The 6795-nt window shown below is 51.8% G+C and overlaps 1 long non-coding RNA gene across 3 annotated transcripts; it reads left to right on the top strand.

The window, feature by feature from the left end:
* The first annotated feature begins 2303 nt into the window (after positions 1–2303).
* Positions 2304–5768, top strand: LOC140711326 (uncharacterized). 3 transcript variants are annotated; one of them, XR_012092507.1, is made up of 3 exons: positions 2536–2602; positions 4399–4607; positions 5176–5768. It is a non-coding gene; the product is annotated as an uncharacterized lncRNA (long non-coding RNA). The 3 variants fall into 3 exon arrangements; XR_012092505.1 differs by lacking the exon at positions 4399–4607 and having other exon boundaries at positions 2304–2602; XR_012092506.1 differs by having other exon boundaries at positions 2304–4607.
* The last annotated feature ends 1027 nt before the right edge of the window (positions 5769–6795 follow it).

Genomic DNA, 6795 nt, shown 5'->3' with positions numbered 1-6795 from the left:
ACAGGGTCAGTGATCCACCTCCTGCCATCAGCTCCCCACCTCACCGAGGGTCTGCATCTGCATCTGTCATAACTTTGCTGTTTTACCCGGGTACTAAAATGCAGCATCGGAATGTTTAAAGGTCTTTAAATATCAACCCTCCAGGTGCAGTTCTTGGCACTTTAATGTGGTCACTCGATGCAGGCCTCACTCACAACTCTGAGGTAGCTCATACCTTTCCTACCTAACCAAGGAAGAAACGAAGGCATGGAAGGTGCAGCTCCTAAGGAGCAGATTAGGATTCAAACCAGTGATCTTCGTCACATGCTGAGCTACCTCCCAGGCTGAGATAACATTCAAAATTAACCAGGTAGAACAGCGTTCCATAAATCAGCCAGAAATGGTCCTTGTGGATGGGCCTGTGGTTATTCCCTGAAGAACAAGACCATTCGCCCAAAAATCCACCTGTGTCACACTCAAATGTTTACATATCCAATTATTTTTAAAATAACCCAATCAAGCATGTTCACAGCCATTTAGAGCCATACAAATTGTCTGCTTTGCTTACAATCAACCCAAGACCTCTGTCGGCAAAGGGCACGGTGCCAGGTCCAGAGAAGGTGGGACAGAGACACAAACAGGAACCGCTCTGTTTCTTTGGGAGCCTCGCTCTGATGGGCCCGCGAAGACATGGCGCAGACGGCGGGGCACAGGCAGAGGGCAGGCCAGGAGAAGGGGCTGCATTGCCGGGAGGCAGTGCTTTGAGCTCTAATGGATGGAACACTGCTAACAAGTGAAGGTGGAGAGAGGGCAGCCGTCTGGCAGGACCAAGAGGCAGCAAAGCACAGTTGGCCTCGGGGAACCGGAAGCCACAGGGACATCAGGCTGGGTGCTGCTGTCTGCTGGCCACCGGCTGGGAGACTGTACTGGGCCTGGAGGGACATCCCTGACACTCCCCACTGGATGCCAGGGGCACCCCCAGCCCCAGGTGAGAACCACGGATCCCATGGTGAATGAGGACAGCCTGTGGGAAGTAGGGCTGGGACAGCTCTGCACGGCTTAATAGGAAAGTTGGGTTCTATTTTGTGGGGTTTTGGTCATGCCAATGGCCGGTCAGTGCTGTCCATCAGGAAGTGATTTGAGGATAGATTAGAGAAGGGGCTGCCAAGGCCAGCTGGGCATTCGCTGCCTGGGTCCAAGGAAAAGGAAATAAAGGCTGGCGATGTGACAGTGTGGGGGAGCACAGAGGGAAGGAACTGGTGGAGACACAGGACTGGCTCCGCACAGGGCCACGAGCAGCTACCCGGGGGTCGTCCTATTAATTCTCCTTAGGGTCCAAGAGGCGGCTGTGAGGATCCCTCTCCTGAGGACAGAACTGCTCCAGAGCCACACAGCGAGGATCCAAAGAACCAAGATCCCGGCCAGCTCCAAAGTGGGCGATCTTGACCCCTCACCCGTGGTCCTGAGGCAGGGATCAGAGCCCCCTGGACACACAGACCCTCCCAGGAACTGCAGGAAGGGGAAGCAGACGCCCCGGACCAGCGGCAGGACCCAGGGTTTCTGCCCTCCAGGGCACATTTGGACCAGCCACTGCACAGGTGGACACACGGTGCTTTAACCCGCGCTGGGGAAAGGAGCCCTCGCTGTCAGGATGGAAGGGTGGAGACCCCACCCTCGATGGGGACCGGCCTCCCTACTTTAACCCGCGCTGGGGGAAGGAGCCCTCACTCTCAGGGTGCAGACGGCAGCTCGATCGGGCTGGCCTCCCTGCTAGGCACAGCCTGAGCCACATGACGAAGTCCAGAGAGGATTACCATTGTACACCTGGCCCAGCTTCCGGCAGCCCCCGACCGGGCCACTACCCTCACTCCAACAGCCCGGTCCATCACCAAGCCCCACCCTCTTCTGCCAGCCCTGCCCCCACAAGGCCCCTCCTCTCGCTGCAAGTCCCGCCCCCAAGGCTCAGCTTGCCTGCAGCCCCGCCCCACTGGCTCCACCCCATCGCCTGCAAGCCCCATCCCCAAGGCCCAGCTCATCCCCGCCTACGAGGCTTCACTCCTCACCTGCAAAGAGCCACCCCTTACTAAGCGCCTCCCATCACTTGCACAGCCCCGCGCAACATAGCACTACGCCCTCCAGGAACCCCTCTTTTCACCCGCGCAGCCCCGCCCTTCACCAGGCCCCACTCATCTGCATAGACATGCCTCTCGCCACGTCCCACTTCTCCCTTGCCCACTTCCCCCTCCTTCTACTGTCCACATCCTGCTGCTGGCCCCACCCCGCCCCTTTCGTCAAGCCGGCCGCGCCCCTTTTACCCGTGAGCACGCTTCTCCCCTTGCCGCCTCCTTCGGCATGTCGGCCCCGCTCCTCCCGCCCATCGCCCTCTGCACCGCCCTCCCGCCCCTCCCAGAGCAGTGGAGGCCCGCCCTTTTCATCTACAGCCTATCGCAGAGGACGTTGCCGTTCGCGCTGACCAATAGGAGTGGTGGCCGTCACAGCAAGCCCCGCCCCACGCCCTACGTCGCGTTAAGTGGGGTCCCTCGCCAGCCCCGAGCTGGTCTTACGCCATGTGGCGCTGTGGCGCGCAGAGGGGGTTGAGTTCTCTGAGGCGGCTGAGCGGCGGGTGAGGCGCTGCGGTCGGCGGCTAGAAGTGCTCGGCGTGCTGGCTCCCGGGAGAGGAAGGTCCAGGGCGGGCCGGAGACGTAGGGGTCCCTGCGCCCAAGCCTTGCAGCTCCCCGCACTGTGGGCGCCCCGCACCCCGAGGCCCTGCCGGGGCCTTCCTTGGGCTCCCACATCCGGGGTTCTGAGGCCGGAGGACCCCGGGGCGATGCCCCGGGCTGGGGGCCGGGTCTGCCCGTGGCGCTCCTGGCAGGGCCCTCCTTTGGAGTGGGCTTTAATGGGGGTAGTAAATGGGGCCGGCAGTTGCGGTTCTCGCTGGTGTCTTTGCTCCTAGTTCATTTTTGTTGGAGGCCGAGTCCTTAAGAGACCCGAGGAGCCCACAGTCCACTCTTAAAGTCCGGCTGTGTTCAGAGAACTGAAGCCTCCCGGAATTTAACTTTTTTTGGTTTTTTAACGACTCAGTTTATGGGGGAAAAAACTGACGAAGCGGTTTAGTGCTCATGGTAATCCACGAGCCCGTATTTAATGTAACAGTTCAGCGCTGCCGGCCCAGGCCGGGGGGAGACACGGGGCGTCCGTGGCGTGAGTTTGGCAGCAGGTTACTGGAAAGTTCAGGGGAGACCCTGGCCTTACCGCTCATGGGTTTCCTATCATGTCCTTGCTCATAAGTAACTTCTTAAAATGCGTCTCTGTCCCATAATTCTGAAATTTGCTAAATCAGTAAGCAAATGTTGACTACAGCATATCTTCATAATGTTGACAGTGACTGAATAGGTGTTTTCTTTTCCTCTGTATATATCTTTAAAATATTTTGGTGGGATATATTAATGTAGAAAAGCCCGTAAGACATATAGTACAATTTGAGAAAATAAAGTGTTTTTTTTTTTTTTTTGAAGAGACGGGATCTTGCTCTGTTGCCCAGGCTGGTTTAGAACTCCTGGGCTCAAGTGATCCCCCTCCTCAGCCTCTCACATTGCTGGGCTTACAGGCGTAAGCCATCTCATCCAGGTGAGAATAATTAGAAAAGAAGTAGGTTGGGCGCGGTGGCTCACGCCGGTAACCGCAGCATGTTGAGAGGCCAAGGCGGGCGGACCACTTGAAGTCAGGAGTTTAAGACCAGCCTGGCCAACATGGTGAAACCGCGTCCCTACTAAAAATACAAAAATTAGCTGGGCGTGGTGGTGAGCACTTGTCGTCCCAGCCACTCAGGAGGCTGAGGCAGAAGAATTGCTTGAACCCAGGAGGTGGAGGTTGCAGTGAGCCGAGATTGCACCACTGCACTCTAGCCTGGGCAACAGAGCAAGACTCTTGTCTCAAAAAAAAAAAAAAAAGTGTCCGCATGACCAAGCTGAAGATTTCCCCTAACTGCTCATAACCCTCTCCCTCCCGCTTAGATTAGCACTATCATACAGAAATGTCCTTGCTTTTTAAAAATATTTTACCATCTCTATGCATTCTGACAGTATCTTGTTACCTGTTTGAATAATACCTGTTTAGGATAATACTGTATCGTGTGTATCTTTTGTTTAACATTATGTGACCTTCATCTTTGTTATATGCAGTTGTAGGCACTTTTGTTGGTTAGTTTTTTTTTTTTAATTGAATGATTAGTCTGCAGTTTATCCATTCGCTGTCGTTACACCTCCAGGTGAGTTGAGTTTGGGACTATCAGAGTTTGTGCTGACAATCTTGTCTGTGAGTGCTGGTGCAGCAGTGTAAGGTGTGGAGGATGTAGACCAAGAGGTGAACGGATTTCCAGTATTCAGATTTTTTTTTTTTTTTTTTTTTTTTGACGCCCAGGCTGGAGTGTAGTGGCGTGATCTCGGCCCACTGCAACCTCTGCTTCCCGGTTTCAACGATTCTCCTGCCTCAGCCTCCCAAGTATCTGGGACTACAGGCACCTGCCACCACGCCTGGCTAATTTTTGTATTTTTAGTAGAGACTGGGTTTCACCATATTGGCCAGACTGGTCTGGAACTCTTCGGCTTCCCAAAGTGCTGGGATTACAGGTGTGAACCACCATGCCCTGCCTGCTTAGCTTTCTAAAGAATGCCAAGTGTTTTTCCAAAGTTGTTCCACTCTGTACTCCCTGTGGGACAGGTAGCAGTGTACGTAGCAGTATGAGAGCAGTATGACTAGCAGTGTGTGAGAGCTCCTGGTAATATTAGGCTTTTTAAAAAGTTTTCACCAATTCGGTAGGCATGTAATGGGATTTAACTGTAGTGTGAATTTCTTCCAATATTTTGAAGGCTTGTGAGGATTCTGTGAGGAAAAGAAGCCCTTTTGTTTAAGAGTTTCTTAAGGGGAATTTAAACCATAATTGTATTATAGTTATTTTTGAACATGTATAAAGAAAAGGTTTCCAACACTGAAGCTTTAGGTAAGATAAAAGGTCATTAAAATGGGAAGGGTCTTACCAGAAATTAGTTTTCTGGAATGTGCAAGATTTTGGAAGATGCAGTATTTAATTTTTATCTAATTAATGATCTTTATCATGTAAGAGTATTTTCACTATGTGGCTGAATAATGTTAGCCAGATAATTTTCCTGCAGCTCATCTAACTTAGATGACCTTTAGTCTAGACATGCACACCACAGAGCGTGGCGATGGAACAGTAACCGGGCTTGTGAGAGGGCTCTACAGTATCAACTAGGAGACAAGATCCACGGATTCACCATAAACCAGGTATGGGTCCTTCTCGGCACCTCCTCATAAATCCACATACATTGCAGGTGTGGTTTCTGGCATAGGTACGGGCCCTTTAGGGTGGAGACTAGCCTTGTCCTCGTGTCCCAAGGCCCTGGCCCAGCTCCTGTTGCATGATGGCTACTCGGCTGAACAAAGCTTGTGAGAGAAATGACCCCCGGTCCCTTCCTGGAATCCCGCGAAGCCTGATTCTTGTCAGATTTGAGAGAGTAACACTTCCAGCTGGGTCTGTCATCAGACACACTCAGGTTTCTGCAGCCAAACCTGATGATTCGCTGAGTGTGAGCACGAAGACTCAGTGCCCTGATCTGTTCAGTCAGGTTTTGCCATCAAATAGTTTGCTCTAAACTTCTGCAGAATCTTTCAGTTTTCTGAGCCTTTTGGGTTTCAAAATTATAAAGAAGAAATTGTGGACTTATACTTACTTGGGTTTATATTAAAATGGATTCATTTTTGTTTTGTTATTTGCTTAAGTCTTTTCCTTTTTTTTTTTTTTTTTTTTTTAGCATAGTAACTAAAAATGACCACACTTCACATATTTGGCCAGCTGTTGGCTCTGTGCTATGCTTGATGTTGTAGCAAATTTAAAAAACAACTTACCGTCTAGAAAGACTGATGCGGCTGTGACTGGAAGCACATGGTGGATGCCATGCGGAGGGCCAAGGACAAGGGTGGGAGCTGCTGCTGCTGCTGCTGCTGCTGGGGGGAAAGGGAAGAGCTCCTGGAGAGGGTGGTGTAAGAAAGCAGCTGCCTCTGGGCAGGGCTCCAGCAAGGGAACCAGCGCAGTGACTAGGGGGTCCCAGGCAAGGTCCAGGCATGGGAGTCCTGACAACAGACTCAGAGCATTTGTGAAATCCTGCAAAGTGAGGGCAAAGACACCTCACTCTGGGTGAGGCCCTTCTTAATAGTAGCCAGTACTATAAACTCACTCCTTTATTTTTCAAATTTTATAGAAATGTACTTATTTTTGAGACTGGTACTCACCATGTCACCCAGGCTGGAGTGCAGTGGGATGATCTGGGCTCACTGCAGCCTCAAACTTCTGGGCTCAAGCGATCCTCTCACCTCAGTCTCCCAAGTAACTGGGACAAGGTGCCCCCACGCCTGGCTCATTGTGTGTGTGTGTGTGTGTGTGTGTGTGTGTGTAGGTGGAAACTTGCTTTGTTGTCTAGGCTGGTCTCAAACTCCTGGGTTCAAGTAATCCCCTTGTCTTGTGTATTAGTCTAATCTCACACTGCTATGAAGAAATACCCAAGACTGGGTAATTTATAAAGAATGACCTAAAGAGTAAAGAGGTTTAATTGACTCACAGTTCTGCATGGCTGGGGAGGCCTCAGGAAACTTTACAATCGTGGTGGAAGGCACCTCTTCACAGGGTGGCAGGGAAGAGAATGACAAGTGAAGGGGAAAGCCCCTTATAAAACTGTCAGATCTCGTGAGAGCGTACTCACTGTCACGAGAATAATATGGGGGGAACCGCTCTCATGATTC

The sequence above is a fragment of the Chlorocebus sabaeus genome, unplaced genomic scaffold (genome assembly GCF_047675955.1).
Source record: "Chlorocebus sabaeus isolate Y175 unplaced genomic scaffold, mChlSab1.0.hap1 unalloc_scaffold_638, whole genome shotgun sequence".
NCBI lineage: Eukaryota > Metazoa > Chordata > Mammalia > Primates > Cercopithecidae > Chlorocebus > Chlorocebus sabaeus.
This window is presented reverse-complemented; position numbering and strand designations above follow the sequence as displayed.